This window comes from Mesoplodon densirostris, chromosome X, assembly GCF_025265405.1.
Source record: "Mesoplodon densirostris isolate mMesDen1 chromosome X, mMesDen1 primary haplotype, whole genome shotgun sequence".
Taxonomy (NCBI): Eukaryota; Metazoa; Chordata; class Mammalia; order Artiodactyla; family Ziphiidae; genus Mesoplodon; species Mesoplodon densirostris.
Window position 1 is genome coordinate 92,375,817 of NC_082681.1, and position 23,998 is coordinate 92,399,814.

General features: G+C 37.5%; 1 protein-coding gene across 1 annotated transcript in view; it reads right to left on the bottom strand.

Moving 5' to 3' along the window:
- The window catches only part of MAGED1 (MAGE family member D1), a 63,449-nt gene extending 47,327 nt beyond the window's left edge, over positions 1-16,122 (bottom strand). Inside the window, exon 1 of the mRNA XM_060086809.1 lies at positions 16,041-16,122. The gene's annotated coding sequence lies outside the window, so the exon portion shown is untranslated. The remainder of the gene's footprint in view (positions 1-16,040) is intronic.
- Between the last annotated feature and the right edge of the window lie 7,876 nt (positions 16,123-23,998).

The following is a 23,998-nucleotide window of genomic DNA, read 5'->3' on the forward strand; positions in this document are numbered from 1 at the left end:
CATCATCACACATTCAGAAGTCTAAAATCAAACCCAATGTTCACCTTCCTTGCTCCCACTTTTTGGCAGCCGAACACACCTGGAAAAAAGGACAAGACTAAAACCATTTTATTTCCAGCTCAGAGAGGTGTTCATTACTGCCCATCAATCTTCTCTCATTCCCTAAAGAAGGGTGCAACCTTCTTCCTCTTTCCTCTGGCTCCTGGTTATTCCCTCTCACACTCAAGAATGCCCTTACTGCCTTATTCAGAGAGAATATATTGGGGCAAGAAAGAAACTCCCTCAATCTCCTGCCTTTCCAAAACCTCACAAACAAGGCTTTCTGACCCTCTTTAACTCCGATATCAGAAGCGATGCCCTTTCTCTTGTTCATGGCCAGTCCTTCCACGTGTTCTCTATACCACATCTTTTCCTCATTTGCTTCTCCAGTTGCCCCATTTCTCTCCTGTATTTTCAATAACCTCTGTTTTTATTAGCTCCTCCTCTGCAGAACATATAAACATGCTCAGATCTCTCATCCTAAAAATATACATATACCATTTGTTATCTATTCTACTTTTCACAGACAAGAGTCTTGACACAGTAGTCTACATTCACTTCATCAACACTTTTGCCAATTACACTACTGGCTTGCTGAATTTTAGCCTTCATCAATGCACTGATCCATACACGCTCACTGCCCTGGTTTCCCCTAAATCCTTAACCTAACAGAACCCTCTCAAATCCACATGTTATATATACATGTAGATAAATTTCACATTTTATATTTTTAAAAGTTTAAGATAGTAGTTTTAAAAAAGAAGTGCAATACATGTTCATTAGTGTACAACACTGTTCGGCACAGAGAAACACATGAAAAGAGATAAGCATCTTCAATCATTATTCCACCCTCCCAGAGACAACTTTTAAAGCTACATTCTAACCTCTGGGAGAAGCTGAAAAAAAAATCACCTCACTCCCCCTCATACTCTTAAATCCCAGAAAGGAGAGGAGGAAGAGGAATTCTCAGATTACTCAAGGATACACAACTGGGCCTCGGTGTCAACTGGTGGAGCTTTGAAGAGGAAGAGCACAATAGGCAAAAGTTTTGGTGTAGCCTGTTAAAGAAAAAATTATTCTGACACTTGTTAAAATGGTAAGAAAGACTTTATTGAGGACTATTGTGATAGGTGTCAAGACTATTGCTATATGGGAGAGAGACTGGACTCAACTCTGAGTACAGTAAAGGCAGCTGGGGATCTATAGCCAAGAAGCTATAGAAAATTACTAAAAGGAAACGTCAAGACCAAGGTGATTGTTGCTAAACTAACTTGGGATTCTTGCTGAAGGCAGACCAGAGTGTTGAAATATCAAGCAAGGGTTGGGGGATCCTGGCTAAATTGAATTAGCAGGATCCTTTCTAAAACTGGGCTAAGCAGGCCAAAGACAACGCCCAAGGATGACGTTTAGTTGAAAAGAGGGCTCAAAGGAACATGACTAAAGTTTGGTCAAGGAGACAGTCTTTGTTAGCCCTTTCCCACTCTTCAGCTTTCCTTGGGGGATGTTTCTCCACTGAAATATTCTCTATTTTAGACCTGTGTCAATGAGACGGCCCCTGGATATACATGAGCAAACAGAATTACAGACACACAACACTACATCCATGTGTATGGACAGATCTATTTTGTATATATTATATATTATTCTATACATGTGTGTGGTGTGTGGGAAAGTTATGTGTATGTATATATGTATATACATTATATATTATGTGTTTTATATATAACCTGTTGTATACAACTGTATATATAACATATATAACCTATTGTGTGTGTATATATAACCTATGGTATGTATATTATAATCTATTGTAACACACACACACAATTCTCCCACATATCACACACACATCTAAAGTGCACTGTAACATGACATTATCTCTCTCCGGGCAGTTACACCTCTCTCCTCACCATTCTCATACTGCCCCACTCCCATCCACCACTCAATGCATCATCAGTACATCACAGGGATGATTATATATCTCATCTGCTTAAGACAACTGCATTACTTCTCCCTCATACCCTTCAGAGTGAAATCCCAGTTCTCTGACCTGACCTCTGGGGCTCTCAATGTCCTGGTCCCCATCCATGTCTCCAGTTTTGTCTCTCCTCCCCTACATAAAATTTATGTTCCACTTATAACTAACTACATACATACCTCTCCTTGAATACATCAAGATGCCACTGCCTTTTCCAGCTTCCTCTGACTGGAACACCCTTCATGGCTCTTCCACCTTCATACTTCTTCTACTCATCCAATATCAACCATTATCTCCCCACTCCAAAGCATTTTCAGGTGCCCAATCTGTGCTCCCACAGACTGTCAATCCCACTTGCCTATGTCCACCATAGTACTGCTCACAGTCTTTAGACATTGCCTGCTTATTTACTCATATCCCCACAATAATGAATCTTCACCAAGGACCAGAAACCAGTCAGGTTTAACTTCACATCTCCTGCACTGAACATAAGACCATACACCTGGTTGTAAGTGTTCCATACATTTTTGCTGAATGAATGAGTACATAAACAAATAAAAGTCATGCTCAGCAAACTTTCATTGCAATGCTGATGGAGTCATTCAAATGTGTTCAAAATAATGAGGAAAATGGCATAACAAAAGATCAGGCAGCAGGACTAAAAAAAAAAAATCCCCTGAGAATTCACATCTTGTTTTCTAAGTACCAATCCCTACTGAAAGAATACACAATTCCTTGTAAAATAACTGATTCCAGGGCTGGAGTAGGGAGTATACATGATGAGCTGAAAATATATCAGAGAGCAGTGAAGTCAAGATCTAATGAAATCATGTGAAAATGATACAGGAACCAAACAAAAAGGACTCCTAATTTCTAGAAAGGCACAATTTCTACAACCAAGATTACACAGCAAGGATCTCATTAAGATTCGATGGATAAATTAAAACCTTTACAGACAAACAAAAGCTAACAGAATTCAGCACCACCAAACCAGCTTTACAACAAATGCTAAAGGAACTTCCCTAGGTGTGAAACACAAGAGAAGAAAAAAGACCTGTAAAATCAAACCCAAAACAATTAAGAAAATGGTAATAAGAATATACATATTGATAATTACCTTAAATGTAAATGGATTAAATGCTCCAACCAAAAGACACAGACGGGCTGAATGGATACAAAAACAAGACCCGTATGTATGCTGTCTAGAAGAGACCCACCTCAGACCTAGGGACACATACAGAGTGAAACTAAGGGGAGGGAAAAAGATATTCCATGCAAATGGAAATCAAAAGAAAGCTGGAGTAGCAATACTCATATCAGACAAAATAGATTTTAAAATGAAGACTGTTACAAGAGACAAGGAAGGACACTACATAATGGTCACAGGATCAATCCAAAAAGAATATATAAAAATTGTAAATATTTATGCACCCAACATAGGAGGACCTCAATACATAAGGCAAATGCTAACAACCATAAAAGGGGAAATCAACAGTAACACATCAATAGTGGGAGACTTTAACACCCCACTTACACCAATGGACAGATCATCCAGACAGAAAATTAATAAGGAGGCCTCCCATGGGGACCCGGCCTGAGGAGGAGGGGCGGGAGCTTTGAGACTAGGGTGGCGTGAAAGGTTGCATCCTTTGCTCTCCAACAATCATTGGAGTACTGTTTTCAATATGTCCACACAGGGATTCAAAATAACAAAAATGCTTTTGAAAAATACTGTCATAGGATGACAGAGTGGTTTATAAATTATAGCATACAGGGACTCTGGGCTGAAGGGCCGTGTGAGGCCTCTGCACGAGGCACCCTGTGAACAAGTGAAACTCGACCCGGCTACAGATTTGTTCGGCCAGGTTAGGCACCCTGGTTTCTGCAGCCAAGCATCTTTCCCAGTGGTCTGTCTGTGCTTTCTTCTGGATACAAGCCGTGTGGATAAAAGGCTCTTGGTGCTCCAGCCAGGAGTCAGTGCTGTGCCTCTGAGGTGGGAGAGCCAACTTCAGGACACTGGGCCACAAGAGACCTCCCAGCTCCACGTAATATCAAATGGCGAAAATCTCCCAGAGATCTCCATCTCAAAACCAAGACGGAGCTTCACTCAACGACCAGCAAGCTACAGTGCTGGACACCCTTTGCCAAACAACTAGCAAGACAGGAACACAACCCCACCCATTAGCACAGAGGATACCTAAAATCATAATAAGGCCACAGACACTCCAGAACACACCACCAGACAAGGACCTCCCCACCCATTAGCACAGAGGATGCCTAAAATCATAATAAGGCCACAGACACTCCAGAACACACCACCAGACAAGGACCTCGCCACCAGAAAGACAAGATCCAGCCTCATCCACCAGAACACAGGCACTAGTCCCCTCCACCAGGAAGCCTACACAACCCACTGAACCAACTTTAGCCACTGGGGACAGACACTAAAAACAATGGGAACTACGAACCTGCAGCCTGCAAAAAGGAGACCCCAAACACAGTAAGATACGCAAAATGAGAAGACAGAAAAACACACAGCAGGTGAAGGAGCAAGGTAAAAACCCACCAGACCTAACAAATGAAGAGGAAGTAGGCAGTCTACTTGAAAAAGAATTCAGAATAATGATAGTAAAGATGATCCAAAATCTTGGAAATAGAATAGAGAAAATACAAGAAACATTTAACAAGGACCTAGAAGAACTAAAGAGGAAACAAGCAACGATGAACAACACAATAAATGAAATGAAAAATACTCTAGACGGGATCAATAGCAGAATAACTGAGGCAGAAGAACGGATAAGGGACCTGGAAGATAAAATAGTGGAAATAACTACTGCAGAGCAGAATAAGGAAAAAAGAATGAAAAGAACTGAAGACAGCCTCAGAGACCTCTGGGACAACATTAAATGCACCAACATTCGAATTACAGGGGTCCCAGAAGAAGAAGAGAAAAAGAAAGGGACTGAGAAAATATTTGAAGAGATTATAGTTGAAAACTTCCCTAAAATGGGAAAAGAAATACTTAATCAAGTCCAGGAAGCACAGAGTGTCCCATACAGGATAAATCCAAGGAGAAACACGACAAGACACATATTAACCAAACTATCAAAAATTAAATACAAAGAAAACATATTAAAAGCAGCAAGGGAAAAACAACAAATAACACAAAAGGGGAATCCCCATAAGGTTAACAGCTGATCTTTCAGCAGAAACTCTGCAGGCCAGAAGGGAGTGGCAGGACATATTTAAAATGATGAAAGGGAAAAACTTACAACCAAGATAACTAGACCCAGCAAGGATCTGATTCAGATTTGACGGAGAAATTTAAAACTTTACAGGCAAGCAAAAATTAAGAGAAATAAGCACCACCAAACCAGATTTAAAACAAATGCTACAGGAACTTCTCTAGGCAGGAAACAATACAGAAAGAAAAGACCTACAATAACAAACGCAAAACAAGTAAGAAAATAGTAAGAGGAACATACATATTGATTTCCTTAAATGTAAATGGATTAAATGCTCCCACCAAAAGACATAGACTGGCTAAAAGGATAAAAAACAAGACCCATATATATGCTGTCTACAAGAGACCCACTTCAGAACTAGGGACGCATACAGACTGAAAGTGAGGGGATGGAACAAGATATTCCGTGCAAATGGAAATCAAAAGAAAGCTGGAGTAGCAATTCTCATATCAGACAAAACAGACTTTAAAATAAAGACTATTACAAGAGACAAAGAAGTACACTACATAAAGATCAAAGGATCGATCCAAGAAGATATAACAATTGTAAATATTTCTGCACCCAACGTAGGAGGACCTCAAAACATAAGGCAAATACTAACAGCCATAAAAGGGGAAATCGACAGCAACACAATCATAGTAGGGGACTTTAACACCCCACTTTCTCCAATGGACAGATCATCCAAAATGAAAATAAATAAGGAAACACAAGCTTTAAATCATACACTAAACAAGATGGACTTAACTGATATTTATAGGACATTCCAACCAAAAACAACAGAATACACATTTTTCTCAAGTGCTCATGGAACATTCTCTAGGATAGATCATATCTTGGGTCACAAATGAAGCCTTGGTAAATTTAAGAAAACTGAATTTGTATCAAGTATCTTTTCCGACCACAACGCTATGAGACTAGATATCAATTACAAGAAAAGATCTGTAAAAATTAGAAACACAAGGAGGCTAAACAATACACTACTTTGTAAGGAAGTGATCACTGAGGAAACCAAAGGGGAAATCAAACAATACCTAGAAACAAATGACAATGGAGACACGACGACCCAAAACCTATGGGATGCAGCAAAAGCAGTTCTAAGAGGGAACTTTATAGCAATACAATCCCACCTTAAGAAACCGGAAACATTTAAAATAAACAACCTAACCTTGCACCTAAAGCAATTACAGAAAGAAGAAAAAAAAAACCCAAAGTTAGCAGAAGGAAAGAAATCATAAAGATCAGATCAGAAATAAATGAAAAAGAAATGAAAGAAACAACAGCAAAGATCAATAAAACTAAAGGCTGGTTCTTCGAGAAAATAAACAAAATTGATAAACCATTAGCCAGACTCATCAAGAGAAAAAGGGAGAAGACTCAAATCAACAGAATTAGAAATGAAAAAGGAGAAGTAACAACTGACACTGCAGAAATACAAAGGATCATGAGAGATTACTACAAGCAACTCTATGCCAATAAAATGGACAACCTGGAAGAAATGGACAAATTCTTAGGAATGCACAACCAGCGGAGACTGAACCAGGAAGAAATAGAAAATATGAAGAGACAAATCACAAGCACTGAAATTGAAACTGTGATTAAAAATCTTCCAACAAACAAAAGCCCAGGACCAGATGGCTTCACAGGCGAATTCTATCAAACATCCTTCTCAAACTCTTCCAAAATGTAGCAGAGGGAGGAACACTGCCAAACTCATTCTATGAGGACACCATCACCCTGATACCAAAACCAGACAAAGATGTCACAAAGAAAGAAAACTGCAGGCCAATATCACTGATGAACATAGATGCAAAAATCCTCAACAAAATACTAGCAAACAGAATCCAACAGCACATTAAAAGGATCATACACCAGGACCAAGTGGGGTTTATTCCAGGAATGCAAGGATTGTTCAATACACGGAAATCAATCAACATGATACCCTATATTAACAAATAAAAGCCATATGATCATCTCAATAGATGAAGAAAAAGCTTTTGAGAAAATTCAACACCCATTTATTATAAAAAGCCCTCAGAAAGTAGGCATAAAGGGAACGTACCTCAACATAATAAAGGCCAAATAATACAAACCCACAGCCAATATCGTTCTCAATGGTGAAAAACTGAAACCATTTCCTCTAAGATCAGAAACAAGACAAGGTTGTCCACACTCACCACTATTATCCAGCATAGATTTGGAAGTTTTAGCCACAGCAATCAGAGAAGAAAAAGAAATAAAAGGAATCCAAATCAGAAAAGAAGTAGTAAAGCTGTCACTGTTTGCAGATGACATGATACTATACATAGAGAATCCTAAAGATGCTACCAGAAAACTGCTAAAGCTAATCAATGAATTTGGTAAAGCAGCAGGTTACAAAACTAATGCACAGAAACTCTTGCATTTCTATACACTAATGATGAAAAATCTGAAAGAGAAATTAAGGAAACACTCCCATTTACCACTGCAACAAAAAGAATAAAATATCTAGGAATAAACCCACCTAAGGAGACAAAAGACCTATATGCAGAAAACTATAAGACACTGGTGAAACAAATTAAAGACGATACAAACAGATGGAGAGATATACCATGCTCCTGGATTGGAAGAACCAATATTGTGAAAATGACTCTACTACCCAAAGCAATCTACAGATTCAATGCAACCCTATCAAACTACCACTGGCATTTTTCACAGAACTAGAACAAAAAATTTCACAATTTGTATGGAAACACAAAAGACCTCGAATAGACAAAGCAAGCTTGAGAAAGAAAAACAGAGCTGGAGAAGTCGGCTCCCTGACTTCAGAGTATACTACAAAGATACAGTAATCAAGACAGTATGGTACTGGCACAAAAACAGAAATATAGATCAATGCAACAGGATAGAAAGCCCACACATAAACCCACACACATATGGTCACCTCATTTTTGATAAAGGAGGCAAGAATATACCATGGAGAGAAGACACCCTCTTCAGTAAGTGGTGCTGGGAAAACTGGACAGCTACATGTGAAAGAATGGAATTAGAATACTCCCTAGCACCATATACAAAAATAAACTCAAAATGGATTAAAGACCTAAATGTAAGGCCAGACACTATAAAACTCTTAGAGGAAAACACAGGCAGAACACTCTATGACATAAATCACAGCAAGATCCTTTCTGACCCACCTCCTAGAGAAATGGAAATAAAAACAAAAATAAACAAATACGACCTAATGAAACTTAAAAGCTTTTGCACAGCAAAGGAAACCATAAACAAGAAGAAAAGACAACCCTCAGAATGGGAGCAAATATTTGCAAACGAAGCAACTGACAAAAGATTAATCTCCAAAATATACAAGCAGCTCATGCAGCTCAATATCAAAAAAACAAACAAGCCAATCCAAAAATGGGTGGAAAACCTAAATAGACATTTCTCCAAAGAAGATATACAGATTGCCAACAAACACATGAAAGGATGCTCAACATTACTAATCATTAGAGAAATGCAAATCAAAACTCCAGTGAGGTATCACCTCACACCAGTCAGAATGGCCATCATCAAAAAACCTACAAACAGTAAATGCTGGAGAGGGTGTGGAGAAAAGGGAGCCCTCTTGCAGTGTTGGTGGGAATGTAAATTGATACAGCCACTATGGAGAACAGTATTGATGTTCCTTAAGAAACTAAAACTAGAACTACCATACGACCCAATCCCACTACTGGGCATGTACCCTGAGAAAACCATAATTCAAAAAGAGTCATGTACCACAACGTTCATTGCAGCTCTATTTACAATAGCCAGGACATGGAAGCAACCTACGTGTCCATCATTGGATGAATGGATAAAGAAGATGTGGCACATATATACAATGGAATATTACTCAGCCATAAAAAGAAACGATATTGAGTTATTTGTAGTGAGGTGGATGGACGTAGCATCTGTCATACAGAGTGAAGTAAGTCAGAAAGAAAAAACAAATACCGTATGCTAACACATGTATATGGAATCTAAAAAAAATGGTTCTCATGAACCTAGGGGCAGGACAGGAATAAAGACGCAGAAGTACAGAATAGACCTGATGACACGGGGAGGGGGAAGGGTAAGCTGGGACGAAGTGAGAGAGCAGCACTGACATATATACATTACCAAATGTAAAATAGATAGATAGTGGGAAGCAGCTGCATAGCACAGGGAGATCAGCTTGCTGTTTTGTGACAGCCTAGAGGGGTGGGATAGGGAAGGTGGGAGGGAGATGCAAGCGGGAACAGATATGTTGATATATGTATACATATAGCTGATTCACTTTGTTATACAGCAGAAACGCACCAACACTGTAAAGCAATTATACTCCAATAAAGATGTTAAAAAACACACACACATATTATGTTTGCTGATGGTTTTAAATACCAAGTATAAAATAGTTGTGGGGAAAAAATTAGTTTGAAAATGGAGTAGGTAGGTATTAGATATTAGGGAATTATTGTTAATTTTTCTTAGTGAGATAATGGCAATTAAATTATTTACAAAATGTTCCTATTATTAGGAGATGAACCCTGAGATATTTATGGGGAAAGTGCCATATGTGCTCTTCAAACTGATCTATTAAAGTGGTATCTCAATCATAATGCCAAGAAGCATTTTTGTGAAAATTGACAAGCTGATTCTACAATGTATATTGGAATTCAAAAGGCCAAGAATAGGGCTTCCCTGGTGGCGCAGTGGTGGAGAGTCTGCCTGCTGATGCAGGGGACACGGGTTCGTGCCCCGGTCCGGGAAGATCCCACATGCTGCGAGGCGGCTAGGCCCGTGAGCCTTGGCCGCTGAGCCTGCGCGTCCGGAGCCTGTGCTCTGCAACGGGAGAGGCCACAACAGTGAGAGGCCTGCATACCGCAAAAAAAAAAAAAAAAAAAAAGGCCAAGAACAACCAAAGCATTATTGAAGAAAAGGAGCTAAACTGTAGGACATACTGACCATAAATAAGATACATTATAAGGTTACATTAATTATGACAGTGGTACTCATACAAGAATAGAGAAACCAAAATGAACAGAATCCAGAAACAAACCCTCATATATAACCTAACCATTGGATTTATGAAAAAGATGATGACACTATAGGAGGGAAAGGATGATCTTTTCAATAAGTGGTATTGGATTGACTGTATGTCTGTTTCAACAACAACAAAAAAACAGTGGGCCTTTACCCATATCCATAACTCATACTGGCAACATACAATAAAATGAATATCAAATGAATTGGAAATATAAATGAGATTAAACAATAACCCCACAACTAAACAATAACCCCATCTTCATGACCTTGGGAAAGGCAAAGATTTCTTAACCAGGGCAAACAAGCACTACTCATGAAGGGGAAAATTTATAAATTGAACAATATTAAAATTGAGATACAGGCATATCTTGTTTTAGTGCGCTTCACAGATATTGCATTTTTTTACAAATTAAAGGTTTGTGGCAACCCTGTGTTGTCAGATGACGGTTAACTTTTTTTAGTAATAAAGTATCTTTTAATTAAGGTATGTACATTGTTTTTTAGACAATGCTATTGCACACTTACTATACTACAGCATAGTGTAAAATTAACTTTTATATGTACTTGGGAACCAAAAATTTCATATGACTTGCCTTATTGTGATATTCACTTTATTGCAATGGTCTAGAACCAAACCAAGGTGTGCCTGTATTCAGTTCATCAAAAGAAACAATAAATGCTGGAGAGGGTGTGGAGAAAAGGGAACACTCTTGCACTGCTGGTGGGAATGTGAATTGGTACAGCCACTATGGAGAACAGTATGGAGGTTCCTTAAAAAACTAAAAATAGAACTACCATATGATCCAGCAATCCCACTACTAGGCATATACCCTGAGAAAACCATAATTCAAAAAGAGACATGTACCAAAATGTTCATTGCAGCTCTATTCACAATAGCCCGGAGCTGGAAACAACCTAAGTGTCCATCATCGGATGAATGGATAAAGAAGATGTGGCACATATATACAATGGAATATTACTCAGCCATAAAAAGAAACGAAACTGAGCTATTTGTAATGAGGTGGATAGACCTAGAGTCTGTCATACAGAGTGAAGTAAGTCAGAAAGAGAAAGACAAATACCGTGTGCTAACACATATATATGGAATTAAAAAAAAATGTCATGAAGAACCTAGGGGTAAAACGGGAATAAAGACAGACCTACTTGAGAATGGACTTGAGGATATGGGGAGGGGGAAGGGTAAGCTGTGACAAAACGAAAGAGAGGCATGGACATATATACACTACCAAACGTAAGGTAGATAGATAGTGGGAAGCAGCCGCAGAGCACAGGGAGATCAGCTCGGTGCTTTGTGACCGCCTGGAGGGGTGGGATGGGGAGGGTGGGAGGGAGGGAGATGCATGAGGGAAGGGATGTAGGAACAGATGTATATGTATGACTGATTCACTTTGTTATAAAGCAGAAACTAAAAAAAAAAAAAGACACCATTAAGAGATTGAAAATGCAAGCAACTGAGATTTGCAAATAAATAGATCTAACAAGTATTCACATCCTTAATTTAGAAAGATCTCCTACAAATCAATAAGAAAAGGATAGTCAAAGAGAAAAGTGGTCAAAAGACTTGAACAGGCACCTCAAAAAAAAGATACCCAGGCCAACAAACATGAAAAGGCAAACATTTATCACCAGAGATATGCAAATTAAAACCACAACGAGGTACCATTAATAACCACTAGAATGGCTACTTTTTTTTTTTCTTAGAAAGACAACACAATGACAAGTGTTGGCAATATTCTAGAGCAAATGGAACTCTTAAAATTTTCTATTAGGAGTTTTTTAGTACAACTAATTTGGAAAACCAATTGGCAGTATCTACTAAACCTAATCTTATCCATAACCTGTGATTCATCAATTCTACTCTTAGGTGTATGCTCAACAGAAAGCTGTGCATATTATCACCAAAAGACATGTCCTAGAATGTTTACAGTACTATTTGCAGGCCAAAGGTGTAAAAAACCAAAATGCCCATCAATTGTGGTATATTCACACAATGGAATACACAGCAATAAGAATGAAGGAATTACTACTACGTCCAATAACTTGGATCAATCTCAAAAACAAAATCTTAAGCCAAAGAAGTGAAACACCAAAAAATACATACTATACTATTATATTTTTATAGAGTCCAAAAACAGGCAAAATTATTATACAGTGATAGAAGCCAAGATGTGATTAATTTGGAGTTTAGTTTGTGACTGGTAGGGAATACATTCAAGGGATTTCAAATACTGATCATTTTCTATTTTTTTTAAATGAAGTATAGTTGACTTACAATATTATATTAGTTTCAGGTGTATAGCACAGTGATAATATTTTTATAGATTATACTGTATTAAAAATTATTACAAGATTATGGCTATAATTCCCTGTGCTACACAACATATCCTCCTTGCTTATCTATTTTATACATAGTAGTTTGTATCTGTTAATCCCATACCTGTAATTTGCCCCTCTCCCTTCTGGTAACCACTGGTTTGTTTTCTATATCTCTGAGTCTGTTTTCTGTTTGGCTATATACATTCATTTGTATTATTTTTTAGATTCCACATATAAGTGATACCATAATGTATTCATCTTTCTGTCTCACTTATTTCACTAAGCATAATATTCTCCAGATCCATACACATTGCTGCAAATGGCAGAATTTCATTCTTTTTTATGGCTGGGTAATATTCCATTGTATATATACACCCCATCTTTATCCATTCACCTGTTGATGGATACTTGAGTTGCTTCCATATCCTGGCTATTTTAATTAGTGGTGCTATGGACACTGGGGTGCATGCATCTTTTCGAACTAGTGTTTTCATTTTTTCTGGATATATACCCAAGAGTGGAATTGATAGATCATATGGTAGGTTACACAGGGGTGAAAATGCTTTGAGCTGTACACTTATATGTGCACCTTCCTGCATGTATTTAAGTTTACTTAAAAATAATGCCTGCAAATCTCAAATGGTTCAGCCAAAATAGATCAAAAAATAGATAAAACATTATACTTCAATTTTTAAAAATTGGATGGATGAATAGATAGTGAGCAAGTCAGTGAATAAGTGAGCTAATATGGCAAAAGTTAACAACTGTTGAATCTAGGTTCAGAGTATAAAAGTATTCATTGTACTCTTCTTTCAACTTATGCTTGTTTAAATATTTTATTAAAACATATTCAAGGAAAAAAAGTAATCACACCTCTCAGTTCTTAATATTTATAACTAGGAAGTAAATCAAGCACCTGATATAATCTGACTTGTGAAAGGAAACTTACAAAATGAAATTTTTATACCCAGACTATTTCTAATAAAATAAAGTATTCTGTGTATTTTCTATTTCTCATTAATGAAAAGAGACAGAGAAAGAGAGGACCAAGCCAGGACTGAGTGTCTGACAGACTTTAACTCCATTAACTCCATTACCAAGTTACTATCCACCTGAGTCCTGGTTTTATTAGTTAGCAAATTACTAACTTGGTTTTATTAGTTAGCAAGTTACTATCCACCTGAGTCTTGGTTTTATCATCAGGAAAATGACAATGATGATACTGACTTTAGAGAGTGGTTTTGAACATTAACTAGGGAGCCACTAAATTCATTTCAATTGACCATACAAAACATTTATGGGCAACGTATTATGAACACGCAGTGATAAGAGCAGTGAGAGAGGAAAGTAAGTATGCTGTAGGACAGCACACAATGCACCACAAATAAACAGACTGAGGAAGAGGTGAGGATAGAGACAGAGATACGGCTTCCTAGAGGGGCTGGTAACTGACAATTCACTTAAATGGTAGCAAGAAGCTAGCCAAGCAGAAGAGAATATGGGGAATTTACATGGACATATTAGATCATCTGAGTATGCAGAGTGGTTCAATAATGCTATGCAGTAAAGTGACCACAAGCAGAAGGGAGGAGAGGGAATGTTGGAAGCAGAGTGACCAACAAATGCAGAGACACTGTCATAGATATACCCTATTTTTCCACTAATAACTGTATAGTTTGTGCTCTCTCTTCCTTTAGGTTTCTGCTCAAATGTCACGATACCAGGGAGGCCTTCCTGACCATCCTATCTAACATAGTACAGCCTCCCCATCACAACCTATTATATATTTATTATATATTCACTTATTGTCTCTCGAGTAGTTTAAAGGACTTTGTTCTTGTTTTTACTTTCCACTGTTGTATACTCAGTGCTTAAAACACTGTCTGGCATATAAAAGCTATTCAATAAAAAAACTCTTGAATGAATGGATGGATGGATGCACACGCAGTGGGTTAAAGCCAGTGTGATATTTAAATGCTGTGTAATTATGATTTGAATAGAGAATAAATAGACATCAGCAATACCCTTTGAAAAAGTTCCTAAGTGTTTTGGTGTCATGAAACCTCAGTCTCCTCATTAAAGAACTGAAAATTATACCTGGCCTAGAAAAAAGAATTATCTCTTATTTTGGCAAGCCTAACACATTAGCTACAGGAGGAAGAGGGAATAAGTTGCTTGTTCAAGGAGATCTCTGGTTACATTCCTCTTTAGAGCCTGAAAGATCCCTGACACTCATTATAAATTTAATGATCATTTCCTCTCCCTTGGGTAAAGAATTGAAATAATAAATTGTGATAATTAATGAATATTCTCGCAAGACAAATTACACATGATAAATGGAGCAGAAAAATACATTTCACATTGCAACAAATGTAAAAAAAAGACAAAGTTCATATTGCACCAAATAGATAATACATGTGAAGCTCCTAGAAAAAAATCTTTGCCTCAAAATTCTGCCAACTTGCTCTTCAATGTTGCTACTGGACACCAGAAAAAGATTTACATAATAAACCAAACTCATATGAAACGATAAATTTGTGATTGGATGTCATATCTGTCAACCATTTCTGCTCTGTGAGAAATTCTAAAGGGGATGGGAAAGCTTCCACCCTCTAAAGCTGACACCAAATTATAGGCAAAATCCACTATGTTTGCCACTCTAAAAACTTGGGGATTCAATTGTATACCAAAATGTTTTTTTAATGTCATGAGTGGAGAGCTGAAACCAGTGCAATACCTGATATGTGACTTCGTTTTGGGTAAAAAATAAATAAATAAAAGGACATAATTTGAACAAGTTCCTACGTCTCTTAGAGCTCTAAAATTTCTGCTCCTTTTCTTATTTTTAAAAAGAACAAAAAACAGCCTTGCCCTTGAAATTGAAGTCACATATGATTTCAGAAAGTATATAATTCACAGGCCTCTGCAGGAGTGGGACCGAAGAGATCAGAAGTCTTCAGGGGGAGTAAAATACTGGGGTCGAAAGTAAAAAGAAGGAAGAATGTAGGTTTAGCGTGGGGGAAGGATGTAGCAAAAGTTCTGAGGCTAAGAGGGGGGCGGGGTGGAAGGTGGGAGTAAGAGGTAGGAAAGAAATCGGTGGTAGAGGGAATGACCCAAACTCAGAAAGATTGTTTAGAGGATTCGGGATAAAGAGGGGAAGTGAAGAATAATCAGGGATAAAAGGACCACGAGAGTCAGAAGGGGGAGGGGATGACGGCCAGCCATCTCCCGAGGCGAAAGAGAGAGGAGAGAGTGAGCGATCGGAACCACAAGCGTCAGAAACATCCTTCAAGGTACCCTGGGGATGAATTCTTTCCACCTCGTGTTGAAGCAAGGAGGAAACCGTCCCTGAGGTGTCTGCGGACTCACTTGTGAAAATTACCAGTCCCTTTCTTTACACTCACCTTGATGAAGAACGCCGCGACACGACGATGGCGTGACCGGAAGTGCTATTTTCTTTTGTTTGAGGAAGCTTTAGCCCGGGCCGCCACACCCTCCCCCCGCCTTCACTCCAGACAACTTCCTGTGCCTCTCTAGCAAGCTCTTGAAATACTGTATCTCGGTGGCTCTCTCACCAGATGGGAACCCGGATAGTGACGTAGAATGTCTGGAAGAGGGAATCGGTAACTTTTTACAAATCCTAGCCCTAGTCATCCCAGGAACTGCAGCATCTCCGCCAAACTCTACGTATCCAATTTGTCACCTCGCCTTCCTGATTCTGACTTTCAAATACCTCCCTTACCTTTAGTCCCTTAACACTCGGATGTCTACAGTTACGTATTTACGATACTGATTTACTGCTTCCTGGCATTAAAAAAATAATAATAAATTCATGTTTATTAGTGGCATACTTCGATTTCAAGATTTTTAAAACTTCTTAATCTGAATCATTTTTGTCTTGGAATGGTATCCAGAGAGTTACGTGCCATACTCAAATTTCCAAATAAATAAAAGTGAACTCATTTAGAAAGCGTTCTTGTATACTTGTATACTCCCTCCGAAAATGAAGACAATGTTAATTTGACAAAAAGTTTCAATAATAAGAATAATCCTTATTCTGGTTAAAAGTTCAATATTGAGTTAACTATTGTCATTACCTCCAGAAAGCTCTTCTGGGCCCAAAATCTGTACCCCAGGCCTCCTCTTTTGTGGTTATTTTCAATAAATCCACGAGTGTACCAAACACTATTCTATACCCAGAGGCATCGCACTAGAAGCCCACATCCTAGGGGCTAAAGGTGACATTTAAACACATAAGAGTATAGCATAAAATAGGTGATTATAAATGTTTGTGGAATGAGTAAATGACCAAAATGTTGTCAAGGCAATGACGGGGGCTGGCACAAGGTCCTTACTTTTGCTAGTATTTGTATAGTTCATTTCAACATTTGACTCATATTTTGTTATTCAGCCAACAGATTTTGAACAACCACTCAGTGTAAGGTTCTGCTCCTGATATTGTCCATATAAAGAAGAATAAGACATAGTCCTGGATTTCAAGACCCTCCAACCAGTGGGGGAAATGAACACATAAACAACTAGTAGCACTATAACGTGACAATAATAATTGGTAAAGAGAAGACAGTGTTGCAACTATGGCTATCCAATTGACTGGTGAATACTAAAAACCTAAAATAGACCTTATCTCCTAGAAGGTGCTCAATAAAGGCTGGTTTCATGTTGAATAAGTGATTGAATGGATGAATGAAAAGGAAGAATGACAGTGGATTTGAAGTGTGGTGTGAAAGAAGCAGTGATGAGAGATGAAGCCTGGATGTAAGAAGAGGCCAGACAAAGAAGGAGCTTGCATTCCATGTTACGGAGTTTGAGCTTATTATGAAGAAAACAGAAAGCCAAAAATGAATTTTAAGCAAGAAAGCATCTAGTCAAGATGGTTTTCTGGGGACTCTAGTCTGCCATCTTCTCCATCTGCTGGCTTTCCACATAAAGTCTCTATCTCTTGCCTCAACAACAACAACAACAAAAAGCATGTAGTAATGTTTCAACCCAAAATATAGAAAATGGGTTGTACCAGTGCAACCTGGAGGCAGAGAGTTTGCTTTAGAGGCTATTGTGGTAATCGATGACCAAATACAGAAAATGAGGGGTTTACGCTATTAAGAATTAATTGTATTTGGAACTGGCTGGAAAAAAGAGTCAGTGGATTATCAGAAATCCAGAGGCAGTGAAACCTGAGCATTTTCCTTGATGCCCTCCACAATCAAAATTTTGATTATTTCATGCAACAAATATTTATTGAGCAGTTTAATATGCACCAGGCCCTGAGGATAGAACCATGACCAAAATGGACAAAAATTTCTGCCCTCACAGAACTTACATTCTTGTTTCACGGATAATAAAATATTTAAGAAAACACATGCTAAGTGGTGACAAGCGCTACATAGAAATAAACCAGGTAAATGGGATAGCAATGTACTATGGGGCTTACACTATGTGGGGGACAGGAAGAGGGTTGCCATTATAGAAGAGCTCACTGAACATTTGTAAACTTTATCCACTTCTCTCAGTAACCAGGGTCACTATCTTAGTTCAGACCTTCTATATTACTCCCCAAATGCCAACGATGGTATACAAAAGCCTTGGTTGTCTAACTCTGTCTCTTTCTCTCATCCCATCTCTCATCACCCAACCTCTCCCACCCTAAATCCAAGTCTTACACAACTGTTTATAATTTGGAAAGTGCACCAAGATCTCAAATCTCTGTGCATTCACACTCTGCTAACTCATATTCATCTTTCAAAGGTCAGCTCACATTTTATCTCTCATGAAACCTTGCTGATGTTTCTTTTCACTCCTTAACCAAAACCAGACAACTGCTCCCCTTCTCTGCCATGTTTAGCATTCTTAGCACTTTGTTTCGTTCATTCAACAAACATTTGTTCGTCAACTTCTGTGTAATTGTCACTGTTCAAGGCAGTAGAGATACATGCATAAATAAAAGAGTGAAAAAAATCCCTGCACTTTTGTAACTTACATCTTAGTTAGGAAGACAAGCAATAAACAAAATAACATAAATATGGACCTTATAAAACAGTAGTTCTCAACTCTGGGTGCCCATTAGAATCACTAGGAGAGCTTTCGTCTTTCTTCTTTTTTTAAATACCAATGCCTGATCCCCATCCAGCCAAAATTAATCTAAAGCTTAGGAGTGAGGTCAGGCATTTACATATATTTTTAAACCTCCTTTAAAGCTCCTTTCTGATGAACAGAGAAGATTGAAAATTACTGCACTACAGGCTATGGAAAATGATACCAGAAGGACAGTCAGAAAAGCTAAGGAATTAAGAGCAAATAAAATGATAAAAATGTATGTCAATCTAAAAAAACATGGTGTGTATAAAAACATAATAATCATACTGATTGCTGGGGTTGAAAAAATGGTGATTCAAAGATTCTGAACAAAAATATCATACAACTCAGGAGGAGATGGACATCAGAATTCATTTGTTTGGGAGAGAGGTTAATATATATTTAAAGTTCAGACGTTGTTAATTTAAATAATTATAAGAAATATTCAAAAGTTACTGCTAAAATAACAGATTCACAGTGAGAGTAAAAAGTAGAATAAGGAAAAATGCATACATTTAAACCTGTAGAGGGATTAAATGGAATAGGATAAAATTTTCAATAAATTTTTAAAAAGGAAACACATGCCTATATGAACAGAAAGACATGGATTGATGGACAGGGTAGGTGATGAGAGGCAGAGGAGGATTGCATAGCCCAAGGAAATTTATTAATAATTATCTTGGTTGAGAGATGGTTCAGATCCCAAAACTCCCCAAAGTCCCTATGATATCCTGTTTTAGTCACACAGTCTTCCCTATCCCTAATGTTCTCTTTCAATCTAGTTTCTTCTTTTCTAAAATGTCGCATAAGTGGAAACATAGAATATGTAACCTTTTGAGCCAGGCTTCTTTTACCTAGGATAACACCTTTGAGATTCATCCAAGTTGATGCATATATCAACCATTCATTAGTCTTTATTTATGAAGTGTATTTCATCATATGGATGTGTTGCAAATTGTTTATCAATTCACCAGTTGAAAAACATTTGGGTGGTTTCCACTTTTGAAGATGATGAATTAAGCAGCTATAGCATTCATATGCAGTCTTCTGTGTGAACATCAATTTTAATTTCTCAAAAGAAATGCCTAGAAATAGGACTGCTCATAAGTGGTTATGATGTGTAGATGTTTAACTTTATAAGAAACTGCCAAAATGTTTTCCAAAGTGACTATACCATTTTGTGTTCCCACCATCAATGTGTGAGAATTATAGTTGCTCTACATCCTTGCCAGCACTTGGTATTCTTTACACTATTTTTATGTTAGCCTTCTAATAGATATGTAGTAGAATCTCTTTGTGATTTTAGTATGCACACACTTTGTTAAAAGGACAATTATTTCTCCATTGAATCTGTACCTTTGTTAAAAAAAATCAATTCACTATATTTGTATTGGTCTATTTCTGAATGCTCAATTCTTTTCCACTGATCTCTGTGTTATCCCTTCACCAATACCATGCTATCCTGATAACTGTAGTTTTAAAGTAAATCTTAATCTCAAGTAGTGTGATTCCTTCAAATATATTCTTCTTTTTCAAAGTTAGCTTGGTGATTCTAATTCTTTTGACTTTCCCTATAAATTAAGGAATCAGGTTTCCTATAACTACCAAAAATCCTGTTGTGATTTGATTGAAATTGTGTTAAATCTATAGATTAACTTGAGATAATTGTCATCTTTTTTAAACATCTTTATTGGAGTATAATTGCTTTACAATGGTGTGTTAGTTTCTGATTTATAACAAAGTGAATCAGTTATACATATACATATGTTCCCATATCTCTTCCCTCTTGCATCTCCCTCCCTCCCACCCTCCCTTCCCCACCCCTCTAGGTGGTCACAAAGCACCGAGCTGATCTCCCTGTGCTCTGCGGCTACTTCCCACTAGCTATCTATTTTACGTTTGGTAGTGTATATATGTCCATGCCACTCTCTCACTTTGTCACAGCTTACCCTTCCCCCTCCCCATATCCTCAAGTCCATTCTCTAGTAGGTCTGTGTCTTTATTCCCATCTTACCCCTAGGTTCTTCATGACATTTTTTTTTCTTAAATTCCATATATATGTGTTAGCATACAGTATTAGTTTTTCTCTTTCTGACTTACTTCACTCTGTATGACAGACTCTAGGTCCATCCACCTCACCACAAATAGCTCAATTTCGTTTCTTTTTATGGCTGAGTAATATTCCATTGTATATATGTGCCACATCTTCTTTATCCATTCATCCGATGATGGACACTTAGGTTGTTTCCATGTCCTGGCTATTGTAAATAGAGATGCAATGAACATTTTGGTACATGACTCTTTTTGAATTATGGTTTTCTCAGGGTATATGCCTAGTAGTGGGATTGCTGGGTCGTATGGTAGTTCTATTTGTAGTTTTTTAAGGAACCTCCATACTGTTCTCCATAGTGCCTGTATCAATTTACATAGGGAGGGAGAATTGAGAAGAAGACTGATGGACTCCTTGCATTGAGAACATGGGGCTGAGTGTCCAGAGAGACCTAGGTGGCTAGAACTTTCAGGAGAGAGTACTAAAGAAAAGAAACTGCACAGAGGTCAAACTTCAGATATCTACTGAGGTTCCTCTTCAGCATTCAGTTGATGACTGATCAGAACATGCATGTGAGGAAAGTACCCAAGGCCAGATATAGAATCACCCCAAAGGATTAGAACTAACAGTATATGCTGGGAAGGCAGATCCAGAAATAATGCCTGTTCCCACCAGCCACACTAAAACACCTCAAAATTCATGGAGCATGAGGTAGAGTACACAGAAGCGTAGCTTCAGTAGCAGGGAATCATTAGGCCTAGAATGAGCACTACTCCAGTACTGTAATAAAACAAAAGCACGACCCAATAGTATCAAACCATTTCCAGGTACCTTAATTATTTCCCAGAACTATGTCAAGAATATTTATAGGAATAGAGACATATTTAGCATTGAACAAAGTAAAATCTATAATATCTAGGTAGTATTCAATTAAAAATTACAAAGAATGCAGAAAGCATAAAAATATAAACAAAAATTATTGAGGAGAAAATTCAATTAGAACTGATTCAAAGCTGAGATGTTAGAATTAGCAGACATAGACATTTAAATAGACATTATAACTGTATTCCAAATGTTCAAAAAGTTAAGTAGAGATGTGGAATATATGAATAAGACCCAAATAGACATTCTTGAGATGAAAAATAAAATTTTTATGATGAAAAATGTGATGGATAGAATTAATGGCTGATTAGACGTTGCATAAGAAAAGATTAATGTACTTGATGGCATAAACTATCTGAAATGAAACAGGAGAAAAATGAGTTATAAAAAATGAACAGAGTATCAGTGGCCTATGGACCGGCAACTAATGAAAGGATAATTGGAGTCTGAAAGAGAGGAGAAGGGAAGGAGACAGAAAATAAATTGAAGAAATAATGGCTGAAAATGTATAAATTTGATAAAAACTATAAACTCACAGAACCTAGAAGATAAATGAATTCCAAGCACAAGAAAAATGAAGAAAACTACACCTATTACATTATGATCAAAGTGTTTAAAACCAGTGAAAAAGATAAAATCTTAAAAGCACCCAGAGATAAAAGGCTTGTTATGTACAGAGGAAGAAAGAAAATGATGACATCAGATTTCTCCTGGGAAACGATGCAAGTAAGAAGACAGTGGAGAAAAATCTTTAAAATACTGAAAGGAAATAAAATGGTAAGGTAAAATTCTGTATCTGGCAAGAATATCTTTAAAAAATAAAGGCAAAAAAAGACATTTTTCAGACATATAAAAGCTGAAATAATTTATTACTGGCAGACTTGTACTACAAGAAATACTAAAAGTGCTTCATGAAAAAGAAAAATGATACCAGATGGAGATTTGTATCTACAGAAAGGAATAAAGAGGACCAGAAATAGTGTGATGTTGTTATTAATAATAAGAAATATATATTTGGTCTTCGTCTGCTGTTCTTGGCACATAGCTCTTAAAATTCTTGCAGTTTCCTGCATAAGAGCCATAAGGGCATCTTTTGTTATAATATTTGGTCTTTTGTCCTCAGTTCCTGAAATAGTTTTAAGGCATAAAGGTGAAATGGGTGTCTTGTTATTTATTCATAACAAGCCCCTTTCAACCACGTCTGAGATTATGTTAATGCGGTGATTTTTGGAAAGCCACTAAGGATGGGGGCTGGTTGCCAGGGGAAAACAACCTTGATTAGAGGGTTGGAACTTTCAGCTTACCCCCTAAACACACACACACACACACACACACACAACCTCCAGCAAAAGGAGAGGGGCTGAAGATTGAGTTCAATCATCAACAGCCAAATATTTAATTCATCATGCCTATGTAATAAAGCCACCATGAAAACCCAAATGGACGTGTTCAGAGAGCTTCCAGGTTGCTGAACATCCTGAGATGCAAGAAGAGTGGGCTGTGCCCAGAGAGAGCATGGAAACTCTGCCCCTTCCCACATACCTTGCCTTATGCAACTCTTTCACCTGACTATTCCTTTTATAGTAAACCAGTAATGTAGTAAATAAATGTTTTCCTGTGTTCTGTGAGCTGCTGTAGCAAGTTAATTGAATCTGAGGAGGAGGTCATGGAAATCTCTGATTTATAGTCAGCAGGTCAGAAGCACAGGTAACAACTTGGACTTGTGATTGACATCTGAAGTGAGGGGGCCGGTTTTGTGGGACTGAATCCTTAACCTTTGGTATCTGACGCTATCTCCAGGTAGATAGTGTCAGAATTAAGTTGTAGGACACCCAGCTGGTGCAGAATTGTGTGGTGTGGGGAAACTCCCTGCCACTCTGACACATCTGATGTCATAAGTGAAGTAGTGTTAGAGTATTGAAAATGGAGGAGACACACAGTAATGTGTTTTTCCTCTGGAAATGGTACCAAAAAGGATAACTATATGAAAATATTTTTCTTATTATTTAAAACTTTTTAAAAGAAAATTGATCGTTTAAACAAAAATAATAATAATGTATTGTAAGTTTTATAACATATGTAAAAGTAAAATGTATACAGCAATAGAATAAAGACCAGGAGGGGAGAATGAGCAGGCTATTTTAAGGATCTTATATTGTACCCAAAGTGGTATAATATTACTTGTAGGTAGGCTACAATAAGTTAGATATACGTCATAAATGCAAGACTGACCACTAAAATAACAAAACAAAAAGTTATAGTATAAACTGACAAAGGGGATAAAATGGAGTCAGAAAAATACTTGACTAATGGAAAAGAAGGCAGAGAAAGAGGAAGAAA